We start from the raw sequence: 20,007 nt of genomic DNA on the forward strand, positions 1-20,007 counted from the left end.
TGTCCCCCCACCCTCCCCAAACTAGAGGGGCATCTGCATTTCCCCTTGGCCCCCTTTCCTATCTTACCCCGTCCCCTTCACAACCCCGGTAGTTCGAACCCGGCTTCTCTGCCTGCCCACTGTCGGTTTGCTCCCCGCTGGTATCTGCCCCGTCCAACATCAGCCGGTCCCACGAGCCTTCCCGGTTCCCCTAACCCAGTGGTCCTGGCCGGGGACGCCCCCCCTCCCTCCCAAGGTTATAAAAATAAACAGAGGAGACACTTTTTGTTGGCGTCTTCCTTGGACCCGGTTTCCCCCCAGGCCCGGGCGGAGAGCTTTTGAGGAGAGGGGAGACGGGGACCAGAAGGGGTAGTTCTGGAGAATCCCGGGTGGGAGGGGGGTGGGGTGGGGAAATGCTACCGAAGATGGGGGACTGGAAGCCCGAGAAGTCTGGGGTGAAGTGGGGTGGGAAGGGGCTGTGGTATTGTCACCGGCACTCCGGGACCTTTCTACACCGCCCAGCCCTGATTCCAGGTGCCCCGAGGCCGGCTCTCCCCGGCACCTCTGCTTCTTTGTCGGGGAAGAGGCAAGGCGAGAGAGGGGGACTTCCTGCCCGGCCCCACTTTTCTCCTACAAAACCTTTGCGGCTTTCTGCCAAGAGGCTACCCAGTTGGGGAGACCAGGTTGGGCTGGGGGGGGGCAGCGGTGGTGCTTAGGAGAGGAACGATCTGTGGAAGAGCTTCGGGCAGGGGACAGTTTTGGAAGGATACGAGTGGGGGAGCACTCTGCCCCCTCCCGCACCCACACCTGCTCAGGGCGAGTCCCTCCGGAGCTGGAGGGTTGTGCCGGGGAGAAACCCTGGGGCTGAGGGGGACTCCGTCCCGCTCGGGAGCCGAGGTGGGAGAGGGGGTCCCGCCGCTAGGCCAGCAGGTGGAGGGCTCCCACAGGAAGGTGGGTGGATTTATCTTAATTGTGTTTCTTCCTCCTCTGTCAGTCCCTAATTCTTGCCGGCGCCGAGAGCCCAGCTGGGCCCGAGGCGGGCGGCCTGAGAGAGGAGGTGGTGGGCGGTGGGAGGGCCTGCCTCGGTCCCGCCGGCCTCTGCTGGGCTTTGGTGGCTTCGGTAGCCCGCCTAAGGGAGCTTGGCTTGGGGCTCGGCCTGCGTGGTGGTGGAGGTGGTGGTGGGGAAGCCTCCAGGACAAGTACGTCCTGGCTGCGTATTCCCTCGTTGGAAATGCTCCTAAGGGAAAGAGCCGGGAATAAAAAGGACTTGGTCTGGGAACTCACTTCTGTCTGCGAAGGCTTAAGGGTTTTCCCGGCCTTCCTCCTTCTCCTGCTCCTTTCACTCCAGCCTTTTTGGGGCCGATCTCCCCAGGGAACCAGACCTTAAACCTTTCCAGACTGGGGCTGGCCTTCCAACTTCATCCAATTTTACCCCCCTCCCCGGAATTAATGCCCCAAGCCCTAAACCCACAGAAACCAGGTCCCCACTTTCGCTGCCTCTTTTGTGGGTTGCAGGAGCTGTAGCTACCCCTTCTTCCGAAACCTGCGCAGTTTAAATCACGGATACCCAAATAGGTGTTAAAGTAAAGCCCCCACTTTTGCCACGGAGCTCACCCTCCGGATCAGGGCTGGGCTCAGGACAGCCCGGGAAAACGAATATCGGAGCGCTAGATTCCGGGCACGGGGAGGGGAGAGCCGCAGGCAATGGGAGTGGAGGAGCCGGCTAGTGTGGACAGCTGACCTTCAGGGCTACCTTCGTTCTTGTTTCTTTCACCTTTCCTTCCTTTTTCCCTCCCTGGGCCACCTCCAGACCTCGGGTCCAAGGGATACGAAACTGGGAGGGGGAGGAAATAACGGAAACCCACCTGGGGGGACTGAGGGTCTGGCTAGAAAGGCCCTTCTTCTACAGTCCTTCCCTCAGGGATTAGAGCCAAGGGAGGGGGCGAATGGGTTCTGGTTTAAGGGATCTTGGGAGAAAGGTAACGGCACTTATTCTTTCCTTGCTTTTCTCCAGAAAGGGATTTCTAGACTTGGGCATGGAGAGAAAAGGCATGGGGCAGAGAAAGTCTCCTTCAGGCGGCTAATTTTGGACCTGGCCTCTGGAACCTGGTCTTAGCCTGGACTAAGAGGCCTTCACCTTTTTTTCTGCTCCATGTCAGCAGCCTCTAGCCCCCACCCAAAGGCTGTCAGCGCCTCTGATCTCACTCTCAGCCCTGCCTTTGACCCTCACCCCGGTGGAAGCCCCAGGAGCCAAAGGGAGCCAAAAGACAGGGATAAAGCCGAAGGGGAGAGAAATATATAGTTTTTTTCTCCACTGTCTCCCCCATATACAAGAAAGAAAATAAAAGTAATTACTGTTGACAATGGGGAGGAAGAACTGCCCATAAATGAAGAAGTTGGGAGGATGGGAAGGGAGAGTAAGAAGAGAGTATCCCTTTTGCTTGCCTCCCCCTGCCCCCAGCCTAGAGTGGAAACGGAGGCTTGAAGCCCCCAGGGTGGTTAGGTGTACCTCCTCGATCAAATGATCAGACTTTGAGCTGTCTGAACTGAGATGATCAAGGTCTTCTGATCCCTGCAAAGATGGCTCCCGGATTGGAGGGGGGCGGGGATGGGGAAATCTCTTCCAGGGAAAACTGGCCCGGCTCTATGACCCTTCTAATGTCTGCTCCTCAGAGAGCCTCTCAATCCCAGCGAGCAACGAAAATGGGTCCCAATGCCCAGAAATTCCAGGCCGTTGGTTCTTTTTGGTTTTATTCTCGAAAGGGAAAGGCCCGATGGGGGCAGGGGAACAGCAAGTGTCGAAGAGGCCGGAATTTCGGACGAGCGGGGTGACAGAAGGGGAAATTCCCGGAGCTTGGGCTCGGTCCTCTGGCTCCCCCTTGAAGAAGGTGACCCCGCAAAGCAGAATTTCTTGTCTTCTCTGAGATAGGAGGCCCCGAAGCTAACCCAAGAAAAGACAAGTTCCATTTCTAACCAGCTTTTCTATTGTTAATAAGTTTAACCCCCCCAGTCCTCAGCGTATTCAAAGTCCCCGTGTTCTGGGAAGCTTAGCCCAGACCCTTCACCGGAGGACAGATTTGGAATAGGCTAATGGAGCAAGACAGGGAGAGGGCTAAGGGCTAATCCAACTGGGGGCTCCCTGACCCCAACGGGGCCAGGCCAAGCAAGCCAGTAGAGGAGGAAGTAAGAGCGGCAAGTCAGAATAGAGACCCAGGCCCCAGATCTTCCGGGCCACTTGTCTGATTTCTCTTTCGGGAGCAGGAAAAAAAAGAAGGGCAGTCATATATCCAGGGAAGTGGGCATCCTGCAGCTCTGGGGCTCTGTCCTTCAACTTTGTCTGTAAAGGTCAAGATGGTTGAGAGAGCTAAGATTCTTCCATGGACGATTATCTGCATAAGTGCAAATGGGTGTGTGGCTAATTTTTGGGGGACGGTAAGAAATCTTGTGGGATTGATGAGCTTACACTCTTTAGATTTGTGATCTTCGACAGCAGTCTGGGGGCTTTCCAGGGAAGCAGTGCAAAGGATCCCAGGTATCCTGGAATTTGGGGAAAATTCTTACTAGAATGGATTTTGAGATGCTAGTTGAGCACAGGCAAGACTGGATTTTAGTTTAGTCTGGTTGGGGACAGCTTCTCTGCATGCAGAAGGGAAAGAGTCTCCTCGGAGGTGTCCCCTGAGACCTGGGGGTAGTGGGGGGAGAGACCTCCAGTCTTGTTATCAGCTCACTTTTAAGCAAAGAAGGAGACAGGTGACGGTAGCTGGTGAAAAGGAAGCTGGGGAGAAAATTTTGGACGCAGGTGGGGCAAACACCCCACGTGTTTTCCATCCTCCACAATACCAAAATTCATTGTGGTGCCCCCTTCCCTTCCCCCCCCGTTCTGGGCGACTTGGGTGGGAGTGAGGAAGTAGAGTGAAAAACGGGTGAAGAGTTGTAGTTTTTCCGACACCAAAAAAGCTTAATTGTGGTTTTCAAAGAGTCCTTGAGATTCAGGAGCCCACCCGGCTGGCTGGAGACCACCGGTATCCCCGCAGGATTCCCCTAACTTTCCTGGTCTCTTTTCCCCTATTTCTGCTCCCTCTCCTCCTTCTCTTGGAGAACAGCCCCCAACGAATCTTTATATCTGTGGTGGCCGCAAAAACCTGCCGTAGGAAGAAAAAAACCCCCAAAAAACAACCCGGTAAATATTCGTCTTCCCTAGGGAATTTAATGAGTAGTCTTTCAAACGGCTGTGAAGATCGGCTTCTAGGTTTTTGGCGTGGGTATTAGAAGGGGGAGGGGCGGGAAGGGACAGGAAGATCAGAGGTCCAAATATGAGCTCCCCCCCCTAACAACAACAACAATAACAACAATCTTTTTAACGACAGTACGCTCTTTTTTGAAAACCTCAGGATAGGTTTCGTTGACCTGCTTAATGCAAACTAAAACCAGTTTTCGATTGGCGAGTTCCAGAGGACGAGGGCTTCAGCCGGGCCCCAGCACCTTCCCGAAAGATAATTGGCCCACCTGCTATGGGACCTGGAGACCTCCTGCTTACCGCGGTCTACAAGAGCTTTGTAACAGTAATTTCTGCCCAAAGGAGACTTAAAACAAAAAACAAAAAACAAAAATCCAAAACGAGTAAAAACTAAAATGAGCATTTCTGGCAGAACCCAGTCTGGCTCTGCCCGACATCAGCTGCCCGAGGATCTGAAGATTTGGCTTTTAAGGGTAATCACCAGTAAGTAACTGGTAAAGCTCTTTGCTGCGTCTCCTCGCGATGCAAAGTGGTCCCAGTAGCCGGAAGGGAAGGGAAGGAGAGGACAGGACAGGACAGAAAAGAAATAGGAGTCAGCTTCTCTTCTTTCTCAGAGTGGGGGTCAAGGGGAGGGGGTGAACAGCCTGGTCGAATCTTGGCGAGACGGCCTTGAGCTTCAGCAGCTTTGCCCTTTTAATTAGCGCCAACTACCTTCTATCCGCAGCCCTCGGGCTCCGGTGCTCTTCCCCCTCACCCCGGACTTTTTAGATGTACCAACTCCATCCCGGGGCCAGGGTTGGGGTCTTCAAGCCTCGAAGATCCCAAGACCCAGAGGGACAGAGAAAGGAGCCGTGGTCCCGGCGGGCGGGACCTTCTTGGCCACGCACCGAGGTAACAAGGTTGTATAAATCGTTGCTTACCCTCCCACCTCCCTCCTTTTGCATGTCTTTAAGAGTCACTGGAACCTGAGTGGAGAGGTTTGGCAATTGCCATCTTTATAGAGACCGAGGTGGAAGTGGTGGTGGTGAAGGTGGGGGATCAGAGACATTTCTGCCTTCCAAGGATTTAGGGGCTTCGCGCTGGATTGGGAACTCCGAAACCAAAAAGAAGGGAAAGGATGACCCAGCTGATTTTAGACCCGGGGAAGAGCTGTGCTAATTCACTCGCTGGACTTCACCTGCAGTCTGTGCAAGGAGAGATCGGAGTGAGATCCGTCTTACTCAGTCTACACTCGGACAAAGGCGTCTCGGATGGCGCCTGCTGCCCTCACTAGATTTTCCGGTTCCCCTCGGGCTGCCTCAGAACGTGGTGTGGGGACGGGGGCAGGTGTGAGCCAGAGGGACATCGCGCTCTCCCAGGTAGCTCTCCGGGCCGAAGCTGTTGGCCGGCACGTGGCAGGAGCTTTCTTCTGGGAGTCGAGCCGAGTGCAGGCTCCTTCTGCGACTCCCTGGGTCAGCCCCTGGCCAAAGGCCGCCACTCTAAAGCCTGTCAGACGGCTCCAAGTTCGGGGACCAGCCAGCCAGTGTGCAGAGGAACTCGCGGGTCCCAGGAGCCTGGCGGGCTCTATCTCCCATGGGGGGTAGGAATGAGCACCGTTGCTTTTGACATTCACTCTCCTGGTGGGGATTGTAAAGCTCAGACGCTCCTCCCCTCCCCCCAAGACTGGACGCCCCGTCGGGGCTTCGCAGGGCCGGATTTCTCTTGGCCCAGTGCAAATTGTATCGAGCTGACAAACTGACTAGTCACGAACGGAATTTAGGGAGATGAAAACGGAAAGTTGGACCCCTTATCCCACTTGAGACTTGATAATGATGGTGATGATGATGATGATGATGATGATGTTAAGCTCTGCCAGCCTGGCTGGTTAGAATGAGCCAGCAGCTGAGGGAAGCAATAAAGGGAGAGGAAATTTCTGCTCTGCACCCGGGGGGAATCGTCCTGTTTGGGGAAATCGTGGAGAAATCACCGCTCTGGGGACAATGGTGTAGGCTGGAGAGGGGGGACTGAGGAGAGGTGGACAGGACGCCGGCCCAGACCGAGGCACGCACAGTCAACTGTTTTCCCGAGACAAAGACTGCAGAAACGCAATGCACAAAGAGAGACATACAGACATAATAAAGTCACACACCCCAATAGACACAAACACACAGGCGGCGGACACACACAGAGACGTACACTACGAGCCTACGGACGCACAATGCAGATACTCCCAGCCATACAACAGGCACACGTACACACCCCGAAGACACGCGCTACTCCCGACACAAGTTGGCGGATTGGCACGGGGGCGCCCAAGCAAACTATCTGCATACCCCAGACACAGTTGCCACACGTATACTAGAACTACACAACACGGAGCTTTACATACGGCGCGGACACACACCCACCACAAACAGGCACACTACATACATGCAACGGACACAACATGCAGACCTCAAAGACACGCCCACACTCAAAAGCACGTTTGAATTTCTCTCTTGAGAGATTTCAACGAAGCCAAACCTCTAGGAAAGTCTCTCTCTCTCTGCAACTTGGAAGAGAAGGGTTGGACAGCTCTCCGTGGAGTCCCAGTCTCATACCCCCAAACCCACTCCACGAGCCCGTCCGCCCAGCTTGCCCTTTAACCTCTGTCCCTTGGGTGTCTTTATTTTGGGGAATACGTTCCTAAATTGCTGCTACCTCCAAGGCTTGCGAATCCAAACGAATCGATTTTCCTTATAGATTAAAAAAAAGAAAAGAAAATGTGTGACAGAGACAGAGAGAGACAGACAGAGAGAGAGAGAGAGAGAGAGAGAAGAGAATGAGAATATGAATAATCTTCCCTTTCTCAGACTTAAAAGAATTAACTTCTAGCTCAGCTTTTAGAATCAGTCATAGAAGAAGCTACCGAAGAGAATCCATATCATAACCGAGAGAGCGCCCTTGGTCTGCATCCCGACTCTGATACCTATTTTATCCTTGGGAACGAACCTCAGTTTCCTTTCTTTGTAAAATGGGGCTGTTATGTGTAATGCTCATTTAACAATGTGACTGTGAGACAAACACAGTCCTAGCTGTCAAGCTTTTGGTAAATCTTAAAGCGTAATAGAAAAGCAAGTTATTGAGACTGAAGTTTTGTCCAAAGATCGATAGACCTCCTCTCCAATCGGGTGGACTAGCCCAAAGCCAGTGGACTGCGTGACTTTCCGATTCAGAGAACAATTGAATTGGACGGGAATATTTTATTTTTACAGCATTTCGTTTGCCTGCGTTTCTAGAGTATGGTGGCTCCATCCAGGAAGCTCCAAGCGCTCTCCAATTTTTAATATCAGAGGATTTAGAAAATAAAATAAAACCAAAAAAGGGGATCCACACCTGTGGAACTAGAGCTGTAGAGCCCCTGCGGGCTATCTTCTCCTGCCCTCTGGCTAGGTGCTAGATTTGATTGTCTTCCTCCTTCCTCTCCTCACCTGCCCCCTCCTCAGTAGCTATCCACCTCCAACTTTTCCTAGAGAGCGCAAAGTCAGCTAACCAACGAGCACTCGAGCCTCTCTGCTCTCCCCACTGTGGAATTTTCTCAGTCTCCAAGACTCAGCGGGTTCTAGCTTGCATTTGTGTTTATCGCAGGCAAGACCAAATGCATCTCCAGCGGCGCCTTTTAGCTCAGTCTCCCCAGCCATTCCCGAACCTAGCGGGCTAGGCCAGGTACTCAGGAGCCCGTGCAGGCAAACGAAGTCCCGGCAAGTCTTTGAGGTTAGCTTAGGCTCCCTTGACAGGAAGCGACCTGGGAGACTAACTTTCTCTGTTTCTGTGCAGCTCAACCCAGCTCCCAGAGCACCTCGCAAACGTAACCTCAGCTAAGCTTTCCCATATTCTGAGGAGGTGGGCAGGGCAGGGCAGAAATGATGTTCCCCATTTGGCAGTGGGGAAAACTGAGGCCCAGAGGGCACCTGACTTGCTTAAGGTCACAAATTAGAGATGGAGCCGGGAAGAGAATTCAGATTAACATAAAAAGTTTCAAGGGACTTGAGAAGTCGTCTGGACCAAGCCTCTCGTTGTACAGATGAGGAAACAGAGATCGAGAGAGGTTACCCAGCAGTGAGAGATTGACATTAGAACCAGATCCCTCTGCCAATAAATCCAGTACATTTTCTGCATTTCTCTCTTGGCTCTTTTTAAAATAATAAACAAAGGTAACTTCAATTGTTGACTGGTCCCCTGGAGATGTGTGTGTGTGTATGTGTATGTGTGTATTTCCACTTGTCCCTACTTTTCCACGAAAACATGTAAGGTGCCCCTTTACCTCTCCCGGAATCAAAAAGAGGCTGGGACGCGAGTGAGTTATTGTTAATCCCAGCATCCCCACCTCAGCCTAGCCTTTGTCTTCCAAGACTCCCAGGAGCCTGGTGAGCAGCCGCATTGGGCATCAGAAGAATTCAGGAGTCCTAGAGTCTAGTAAAGAGATGAGGGGATGGTGAGCGCTTTATCCGTTCCTGTTTAGTGGTTTTGAGGTGTGATGTACGTAGAGGGAGATCTGGTCCGGAAGAAGGTCGCCAGAGGCAGGATAGAAAGTAATGAGGGGGCCGACTTATCCTCTCCCCCTTTTCTTCAGCAGACAGTCATTAACGACGTTGCCTATCCCAATGATCACTGTAGGGTCCGAGACCTCCGAGGCAGAAAGCCCACTAGCCCCATCCCATGGAGGTGGGACGTGAAAGCCTGGGGCAGTCCAGTTTCCGGGAGCACAGTGTAGAGAATCTCGCCTGACCGAGACCCAGAATCTTCAGCCAATGGGCAACCTAGCGAGTTGCCAAACGATCGGGAAAGTGGTCTACACCTGCCAGGGGGAATCGATTGTCCGGATAATCAACAATCATGATAACAAATGATCAAAGCCCTAAATCAGTGGACGCTCCTAAGAGCAAAAATCACCACACGCTATTGTTTGTCCTTGAGGAATTAGTGTGGGCCCCGGAATTAGTGGAAAGGTTACTGGGAAAGAGCTCCAGAGACATCTACTCTTCCTTAGAATCAATTCATCTTGACAGCGGTTGAACGATGTAGTCCTGGGTACAGACAGACCTCTGGCTCTCACATCTCCGCCTCAAAAGGAAAACGGATTTCGATCCGGGAAAATTAGTTTTCTCCCGTGGTGTCGGCTTATTTTAATTTTTTTCTCTCCTGCCATCCCCCCCCCCCCCAGCTACGGGCTGTACTTTGAGATCTTGTAGGGTGGGAGGTAAAGGGGTTGCTTTAATCTGCAGGCGAGGAGAGGCAGCGAAACCGAATCCGGGTGATGGGCCCAGAGCTAGAACAGGCCACCCAATTCAAACCACTTTTTCACGCACTAGGCCGGTGTCTGCCCCCCAGGGAGAGCTACTGAAGCGGAGAGACTGCGAGAGTGAGAAGGATGCGCGGGTTCTAGAACGCATGCTCCTCCCAGCTCCCTCGGCAGGAAAGCCTGCCCTCTCTGGCAGCGGCGGAGGCCGCTCCCAAGCCGCTGCTTAGAGTCAGAAGAGGACTCTGGCCTCCAAATCGCTCAGGCAGCCTTCTCCACCTCAGCCCCGAGGGGAAGCCTGGTAGCTCTGAGAGGGTTCTGGAAGCGGTTCGCCAGGGAGCCTGCCACCCAGCATTTGGTGGGGCGGGGCCCACGGCCTGCCCACGGCCTCAGGGCCCCAAGATCTATTCTTCCTCCCGGTGGCCCCGGGGAGTTGGGCCGGCCCACTTTCCAGTTAGTCTGGTCCAACTAAGGTCCCACCCACCTAAGCTCTCCTCCACTAACGCCCTTCCTCGGGGCAGGACCCAGGTGAGGCTGCGCCCTTCCCCGGGAGCCCAGGTGGGAGGAGCTGGGCTCCGAGAGTCAGATAAGGTGAACTGAGCTCCGGAGCTGTAAAGCCGGAAATCCTCGGGCTGCTGTTGGAGGTGGCGCCCCGAGAGTGAGGCAGGTGCTGCCGGCGGGACAACTCTCAGGACTGGCAAACATGCGCAAAGGCGGGCACACGCCTATCCACACGTCCCCCCCTGCCCCCCTCCCCCACACACCTAGCGCTCTCTGCGGGATGTCAGTCCCCAGAATTGGCGGAATGCATTCGAACCCAGATCCTCTAGCTTTAGGTTCATTTCCCAAGAACTAACAACAATCTGGCCTCCCCAAATGTCCCCGGCCATTGCGCCGTGCGTGTGTGCACGTGAGTTCCACCGAAGTGTGTGTGTACCTGTCCAGTGCACGGGCGTGTACGTATGTGCGCGTGTGGTTCGCACTTCCCCTGATTCTGTTCACCAGCAGCGAGCCCAGATTTCTCCGGGGTTCTTTAAATCTGCTTTCGGAAAGTGAGAACCCGCGGGGCGGGGGGAGGGATGTCTGAGGGTGTATTTTGTGTCTCCGGTAGGATTTCTGAAGGCTGCTGTCTCGGACCGAGTACATGCGCGTGTGTTCTGCGCTGTTCTGCTGTCACACTAAGCTGCATGAGGGTGTTGAGAGGAAATACGAGTCTGTGTGTGGGGTGTGTGTGTGTGTGTGTGTGTGTGTGTGTGCATGTCTCGGTGTGCATGTGCGTCTTTGCGCGTGGATCTCTGGCTTCCGAGCTAGGTTACCCTAACACCCCCCCTCCTCCCGCCCCCCGCAGTTGGGAGCTCTGGAAGGGAGGAAGCCGGCAGTCCTCCAGGCTTCAAAGCTCCGAAACCTCGAGGTCCCCGCTGCGGCTAAGATGCTCGCCAACAGCGTTCCCTCTCTCTGGAGACGATCTACACAGAGCAGATTTCTGGGCCTGCCTTTCCAAGGGACCTCCTCCTCCTCCCTTTCCTCTCCCTCGACGTCCTCCCCCTCCCCCTCCTCTTCTCCTCCTTTTCTTCTTTCCCATTTTCTCCCTTTTCCTTCCTCTTCGTCCTCCTCCTTCTCTTCTCTTCATTCCCATTCTCTTCCTCTTTCTTCCTCTCCCCCTCCACCATTTCCTCTCTCCTCTTTTTCCTTCCAATTGTCTCCCTCCTCCTCCTCTTTCGCTTCCCTTCCTCCCTCTCCCTTTTCCTCCGTCCTTCCTTTTCCATCCCTCCATTTCCTCCCTTTCCTCCCTCCTCCGCCGTCTCTCTCTCTTCTTTCCTCTTTCTCCCCCTCTCCTTCCCCTCCTCTTTCTCATCCTACTCCCGCTCCCCGCTCCCTTCTTCTCTTCCATCCTCTCCGGCTCCTTGGTCTGCCCGAACCCGAGGTTCAGGTTCGGAGAGGGGGGCAGGGAGCCCCGAGCACTCCCGCCCCCAGCCAGCCTGTCTAGCTTGGGTGGATATTAAATCATTACCTGCCTGAGGCAGGGGACGATGAAGAAAGGAGGATCCTTGGAGCCAGCCGGAAAAGGGCAGAGACCAGGGCTGCCCGGGGCAGGGAAAAAATTACCTCTCCATTCCGTGACCTTAGGGTGATTTAATCAATCTCGGGCTATCCAGGCCACCGAAGGATAGAAGAGGAGGGGAGGGGAGAGAGAAAAAGAGCTCGTGGCCTAGAAGTGAAAGCAGCCCAGACGAACGGGATTTTAATTCGTGGGCAGCCAAAACACTCATCGGCTCCCGAAGCCCAGTAGCAGCCCAGAGCACACTTCCAGTGTTCCAGGGTGCCCTCTTACTCCGGCACTTACCCCTACCAAATCTTCCTCACTCCCAGGCCCAATTACAAAGGCTCGATTGCCCCCCTCCTCCAGGGCAGTGTGAGGTTAACAATCCATAATTGCTTCCATTTCTGTAGGGCATTAAGGCACTTTCCTAGAGATAAAAGCACTTTCCTGGAGATAAGCCTTGGTTTTGAGGTGGAAGAAACCTAGGGTCTGAGAGGTCACCTGAGAGATGTGTGGAAAACAAGAATCCTGAGTTCAAGTCTCAACTACTATCCTGGGCTGATCAGCTAACCTCTCTAAGCCTCAGTTTCTTCACCTGTAAAATGAGGAGACAGGGTTACCTGGCCTCTGAGATCCTTTTCAGATATGGCCCCTATGGATTTGACAAAGATGACACAATAGGAAGATGATTCCAATTCTGGACACCAAATTGCTCCCAAGGTTTACTTTACACCACCTTCCAAACGACTCTTTCTCTTTCCATTTTCTGTGCAGCTTGCTCTCCCCAGTTCTCTCTCCATTGCACAAATTTCTTCCTACTCATCCTTCAGGGCCCAGCTCAAATTTCACCTCCTCCATGAAGCCTTCTCTGATAGCATCCCTCTCCCAATCAAAATTCTCCCTTTCTGACCCCCCCTCCCCCCCATGAACACTGAATCTGGAACTGGAGACTTGGGATCAAATCCTACCCCTGATATTTATGAGCTATGCAGATCATGAACAAGAGACCTAATTTTTCTCAGCTTCATTTTATATAACAAAAGACCAAATGGATGAATAAATGACTGAATGAATAAACAAACAAATGAATACATACAATCTATGTATCTATCTCATATATATGTGTGTAGGATTTAGGATATATTATGCCCTATATATGATATATAATATTGATATATTATGATATGATCATATGACATGATATATAATGATATTATATAATATATACAATATATTGCATATAAGATATTATATCTTTATGTAAATATATGTTATATATATATATATATGGCTAGCTGTATGACTGTGGGCAAATCACTTTACTGTTTACCTAAGTTTCCCTGGACAAGTCATTTAACCTCATTTGCCTCAGTTTCCTCATCTGAAAAATGAGCAAATGAAGGAAATGACAAACCCCTCCAGTATTTCTCCCAAGAAAACCTCAAATGGAACCTTGAAGAGTTAGACACTGTTGAAAACAACTCGACAACAATGTTTGGATAATAAATAGCCACCTCAGAGGGTTGTTTTGAGGGTCATTATTAAATGAGACAATGGTCGTAAAACGGCCAATTCACTCTAAAGCACGACACAAATGTCAGTTTTTATTTACTCACGCATCTTATTTTGTTTTACAGTTATTTGTATGGATCTTAATCTTCTCAGTGGGCAGTTTCACAAGAGAGGAAGAGCAGAGAGAACCCTTATTCCTGGACCTGGAGTGAGTTTGTCTCACAAAAGAGACAAACAATGAGAACTGAAAATGTTTGAGACCCTTGGGCCAGGCACTGAGCAGGATAAAGTCAGTTAATCATTCATTCAACAAACTGTAACCTTGCCCAGTTAGGCAGACCTCAAATGACTTCATTGGGGAAGCAGGGGGTGGGAGCAGGGGCGGGGTTCCTTGCTGTTTTTCTTGCCAAGTACTTTATCCATCGGATCCTGGGTGCTCCAGGGGGAAGGTGAAAGAGGCAGGTCCCTGCCCGTCAGGGCTTTAGCTAGCCCCTATAATCTGTGGCCTGCCATTTTCTCTCTCTGTTTGCTCCATCTGTTCAATTCTTGATTTTGCAAAGTATGAGTTCATTTTTTAAAAAATTTTACCTCTTTGAAGGGACACAGCATTTTGTCTTTGTATCCCAGCACCTAGTAGAGTGCATGACACAAACTGGCATTTAATAAGTACTTATTTCTTTTTACTTGTATTTACGCTTTTTAAAGCTCTCTATATACTTAAATTTGTACTAGTTGTTTCTACTGTGAGAATGTAAGCTGCATGAGGCAGGTATTTCATTTCCCCTTTATATCCCCAGTGCCTGATCATAATAAACATTTAATAAATGCTTATTTCTTTATATTTGTTCCAAATGTATGTATACACTTGTTCTTTCCAGTTAGAACCCTTTAAAGACTGTGATTGTTTCACTTTTGTCTTTATATCTCCAATGCCTAGGACAGTGTTTGGTAGATTTAATACTTATTGATTTGTTTTTCTTCTCTTTCTATTTATTCAGTAAAAACTATATTTATGTATACATATATTTATATGAATCCACACCATAAACACACTGCTATGAGAGAGAGAGAGAGAGAGAGAGAGAGAGAGAGAGAGAGAGAGAGAGAGAGAGAGAGAGAGAGAGAGAGAGAGAGAGAGAGACAGACACAGAGATAGAGAGAGAGACACACACATACAGAAAACAGGTCATGCAGTGGAGAGAGCTCTGGACCTTGACCTGAGTTCAAATATGGCTATGTGACTCTTCATAAGTCACTGACCCCCTATAATCCATTGAAGAAGGGAATGGCAAATCACTCCAGTGTCTTTGCCAAGAAAGCTCCATGGACACTACTGTTCTGCCATGATATCAAGAAGAGTTAGTTGAACAACAAGAACATATTGACTTGTGGTTTTTTATATTTATTTAGTATACATATATAAAATGTGCCATATGTACACATATAGATTTATAAGTATACACATATATCTGCATATACATGATTCCCCCTTCCCCCCATTATAATGAAAGTTTCTTGAGAGTAGGGAGGGTTTCATTCCTTTTGTACCAGATAAAGAGTCTGAAGTATAGTGGATACTGAAAAAATGCTTGATTGAATCACATCAAACTTGATTCATCCTGCTTCCCTATGATTTCAATTTGATCCCTGCTACAATTCAAGGACTAGACACATTTTAGGGATCACTTTTGAAAGGAAACTTAATTGTTTTCTGTGCCTTGGATTTTTCTGGCAGCTTATTGAGTCCTGCTCTGAATAATATTCTTAAATATAAAACAAAACACATAAAATGTTCTTAAATGCATAAAATAAAGCATAATTACAAAGGTTTATTAAAATAAATATGTATTTTTTCCCATACCCAGCTTCACTCCTTGGGAGGATATGAGTCTCAGATTAAGAACTCTTGGTCTATGGCAACCCCCTTATTTAAGAGATGAGGAAACTGAGGCAACCACTTAACCAAGAGCCCAGTGCTAGTAAGTGACAAAGTTGGGATTTGAACCTTTCCTCCTCTAAATTTAGCTTTCTTTCCTTTTTATCTCTTGCCTTGACAAAGTCAAACAATTCAATATGTTTTATGGTAGCAATCTCTTTGGGTTAATGTAGGAATACAAAAATGGGAAAACGGCACAGTTTCTGCCTTCCAAAAGATTATAATTTAATAGGGAGGACATACTTCGTATACAATACATGATAGAGTATGGTGGGATAAAGGACAGATCCAGATGAAGTCTTTGAAAGCAATGTGAGGAGGTAGGAAAGGCATTCAGAGTCTGGAGTGGGATTTCCTGGAACAAGTAGTGACTGGTATAGGATTTAAAAAACAAACTTTTAGTGTTTATCCCAGTGCCTGGCACAGGTTTTTGAGTCTTTGTCACCTCATTTAAGATTTCGTTAGCAAATATATTGGAGAAGTTTGCCACTTCCTTCTCCAGCTCATTTACAAATGAGGAAACTGAGGCAAACAGGGTGAAGTGACTTGCTCAGGATCATTTAACTATTAAGTGTCTGAGGCAAGATTTGAACTCACAAAGAGGAGTCTTTGTGATTCCAAGCCCAATATCCACTGTGCCACCTTACTGCTTCCTGCCTGGCACATAGAAGGTGCTTAATAAATATTAATTGATTGATTGTTTTCATCAGGAATTGATAAAAGATGCAACATTTCATTTCCTGCCTTTTGCAAGCTCTAGCTCACTTTAAGACATCCCCATTTGAGGCTATTATAAATGAGAAGAGGTGGGCTACATGATCTTTAGGGACCCCTACAGCTATAAAGCTAAGCTTTAATATAATAATATAATAAGCTTTAATAATATAAATATAATAATTTAATAATATTAATGGTATAACATTTCTATGGTTATTTTAAAGGTTATTTAAAAGGTATTTAGCTCACAAAAAATCATACTTGTCCCCAGGGTGAGGTCTGGATGTATCATTGTGGATTCCTTGCTACCATAAAGCAGGGTAGAGTAATGGTCAGAGATCTGACACTGGCGTAGAGAAGGCTGAGGTTCAAATCGAACCCTTGAACACATACTGGTTGTGTGACCCTGAATGAGTTATTTAAGTATCCCAAGATTCTAAGTTATAAAGGAAGTGCAATCCTGAATTGATGGAAGAAGTTTCTCTAAAACTGTATAATTACAAATATCATGGGGCAAAAGAAAACGGAATGGAAGGAGGCTTTCAGAGATTAGACTTTGTGTTTAGGAGAGGAGAAAGAAGGGAAATTTAGCCCCAGGGACCATGATCAGAGTTAAGGAAACCTTCCTGTGATGTGTCAATCACAGAATTTTTGTCTTTTTCATTAGTCCAATTGGGAGATTTTTACTGGCATGTTTTTCTTTGCAGAAGCAATCAGATTCAAGGGTCGAGAATCCTGCAGAGACCACCTAACAAAACCTCTTACAGATGAGGAAACGGAGACCCAAAGAATTAAGTGATTTCCATGAGCTCACAAAATCTGTGAGTGGAAGGGCTAAGATTTGAAGCCAGGTCTTTTTACATCAATGTGAGCTCTTAATGGGCAATTAGGTAGCACAGTGTATAGATCACTGGGCTTGTAGTCAAGAATATCTGAGTCCAAATTTGGCCTCAGATAATTTCTAGGTGTGTGATTCTGGACAAGTTTGCCTCAGTTTCCTCATCTGCAAAATGAGTTAAAGAAGGAAATGTCAAACCATTCCCAGTAACTCTGCCAAGAAAAGACCAAATGAGGTCATGGAGAGTTAGAAATGACCGAACAACAACAAAGAACTATTAATTTTAGTACTTATTTCAAGAGGGTGTGTTGGGAAATTCAGGCCTAGGCTCATTTGTTTGAACAAAAATGAATCAACTAGATTTCAGTCTAGAAAAACAATGATCGTGAGTGACTTTCTCTGTGACTGTCTCTTAAGAGGTTAGGTGGAACTATCTTGAGAAAGAATAAGGAATTTCAATCGAGGGAAAGGACTTGACCAAGCTTTCCAACAGTTGAGCAATTTTATGTTATAATCATCACAACTTCACCTCTGCCTCTAATTTTTACAGCTGGAGCTGCTTATCACAGCCCCAAGTTTCATTAAAAAGGGGGAGGGGAGAACCATCACTTAAACAAAACCATTCAAAACTTCCCATCATCTGTAGCTTAAAGACAAATAAATCCTACAAAATACAATTTATATTCCTGGAGTGATGTCATTTATTAAAGCCTGGCTTCCTCCATCCAAACAGTATGGGGTGATTTTCCTCTTTTCTAAATAAGAAAAACACATTATAACATGGAGATTCTTTATTTTCCCTGCTATCACTCATATGCTTAGAAAGGAACACTGTTTGCCATCAGCCTAATACTCCCTTTTTGATTGTATGACAGTCTCCTCCCCACTGTATATCTATCTACATTAAAATGATTAAAAACTTCAAAAATTATTTTTTGGAAAAATAACAGCATTTTTTTCAGAATCTTAAAAAAGCTTTCAGTGGGATTTATACCAGGAATACAGGTTTGGTTCAATATCAGGAAAACTATTAGCATAATTGACCATATCAATAATCAAACTAACAGAAATCCTATAATTATATCAATAGATGCAGAAAAAGCATTTGACAAAATACAACACCCATTCCTATTAAAAACACTAGACAACATAGAAACAAATGGAGTTTTCCTTAAAATTATATGTAGCATTTATTTAAAACTATTAGCAAGCTTCATATGTAATGTGAATAAACTAGAAACATTCCCAATAAGGAGCGAGGTTACACCAATATCACTAGTATTTAATATTGTATTAGAAATATTAGCTTTAGCAATAAGGAAAGAAAAAGAAATGGAAGGAATTAGAGTAGGTAATGAGTACTCCAAATTATCACTCTTTGAAGATGATATGGTAATATACTTAGAGAATCCCAGTGAATCAATTAAAAGACTACTAGAAATGACTAACAGCTTTAGCAAAGTTGCAGGTTATAAAATAAATCCACATAAATCATCAACATTTTTATATGTTGCCAACAAAGGTAGAAAGCAGTAAGAGATAGGAAGAAAAATTCTATTTAAAATAACTGTAGATAATATAAAATATTTGGGAGTCTCTCTGCCAAGACAAAGCCAGGAACTATATGAACACAATTACAAAACTCTTTTCATACAACTAAAGTTAGATTTATACAATTGGAAGAATACCAAATGCTCATGAGTAGGTCAAACTAATATAATAAAAATGAGAGTTGGATCTAAATTAATCTACTTGTTCATTGCCATAGAAATCAAATCTAACTTTATAGAGTTAGAAGAAATAATAACAGATTTCATCTGGAAGAATAAAAGGTCAAGAATTTCAATTAATGGAGAAAAATGCAGATGAAGGTGGTCTAGCTGTATCAGACCTAAAACTACATTACAAAGCAGTGATCATCAAAACCATTTGGTACTGGCTAAGAAATAGAGTAGGTGATCAGGGGAATAGGTTGGGTTCACAATACACAATAGTCAAAAACTATAGTAATTTAGTGTTTGATAAATCCAAAGACTTCAGATTCTGGGGTAAGAACTCACCATTTCACAAAATTGATGGGAAAATTGGAAAATAGTATGCTAGAAACTAGGCATTGATCAATAACTAACATCCTATACCAAGACAAAGTTGAAATGGGTTCATGATTTAGATATAAAGGGTGATAGTATAGGCAAATTAGGAGAACAAAGGACAGTCTTCCTCTCAGATCAGTGGAGAAGGAAGGAATTTATGGCCAAAGAAGAACTAGAGAACATTATGAAATGCAAAAATGGATAACTTTGATTACAGTGAATTAAAAAGTTTTTGTACAAACAAAACCAAAGCAGCCAAAATTAGAGGGGAAGCAGAAAACTGGGGGAAAAATACATCAAAGGGTTCTGATAAAAGCTTCATTTCTAAAATATATAGAGAATTGACTCAAATTTGTAAGAATACAGTCCCCAATCCTCAACAGGATCCCCAATTGATCCTAAATGGTCAAAGGATATGAACAATTTTCTGAAAAACAAATTAAAGCCATTTCTAGTCATATGAAAAAATGCTTTAAGTTACTATTGATTAGAGAAATGCAAATTAAGACAACTCTGAGGTACCATTACCCACCTCTTAGATTGGCTAAGGTGACAGGAAAAGATAATGATAAATGTTGGAGGTGATGTGGGAAAACTGGGACACTGATATATTGTTGGTGGAGTTGTCAACTGATCTAATCATTCTGGAAAGCAATTTATAATTATGCCCAAAGGGCTATCAAACTGTGCATACTGTTTGATCCAGCAGTATCGCTACTGGGTCTGTATCCCAAGGAAATCATAAGGGAGGGAAAAGGACCCACATGTGCAAAAATGTTTGTAGCAACTATTTTTGTAATGGTACGGAACTAGAAATTGAGTGGATTTCCTTCAGGTGGGGAATGGCTGAATAAGTTATGGTATAAGAATGCAATAACATATTATTGTTCTATAAGAAACAATCAGCAGGATGATTTTAGAGTGACCTGGAGAGACTTACATGAACTGATGATAAATGAAGGGAGTAGTACCAAAAGGATATCGTATACAATAACAAGATTATGTGATGATCAAGTGTGATGGACTTGACTTTCACCAATGAGGCAATCTGGGGTAATTCTAATAGACTTGTGATAGAGAGTCATCTGCATCCAGAGAAAGGACTCTGGGGACTGAATGTGGATCACAGCAGAACATTTTCACCTGTTTTATTATTGTTATCATTTACTTATTTGTTTTTTCTTTCTCAATTCCCCTCCCCTTTTAATCTGATTGTTCTTGTGCAGAATGATAAATGTGGAAATAGGTTTAGAAGAATTGCACATATTTAACCTATATTAGGTCACTTGCTGTGAAGGGTGGGGGAAGAAATTAGGTAGGGAGAAAAATTTGGAACACAGGATTTTGCAAGGGTGAATGTTGAAAATTATATTTGCACATATTTTGAAAAATAAAAA

The 20,007-nt window shown here is 46.8% G+C and overlaps 1 long non-coding RNA gene across 1 annotated transcript; it reads left to right on the forward strand.

The window, feature by feature from the left end:
• Positions 1-1,918: 1,918 nt before the first annotated feature.
• Positions 1,919-6,138, forward strand: LOC116422863. The gene is made up of 2 exons (XR_004233398.1): positions 1,919-4,159; positions 4,371-6,138. It is a non-coding gene; the product is annotated as an uncharacterized LOC116422863 (long non-coding RNA).
• Positions 6,139-20,007: the final 13,869 nt, after the last annotated feature.

Source organism: Sarcophilus harrisii, chromosome 3, assembly GCF_902635505.1.
Source record: "Sarcophilus harrisii chromosome 3, mSarHar1.11, whole genome shotgun sequence".
NCBI classification, from domain to species: Eukaryota; Metazoa; Chordata; class Mammalia; order Dasyuromorphia; family Dasyuridae; genus Sarcophilus; species Sarcophilus harrisii.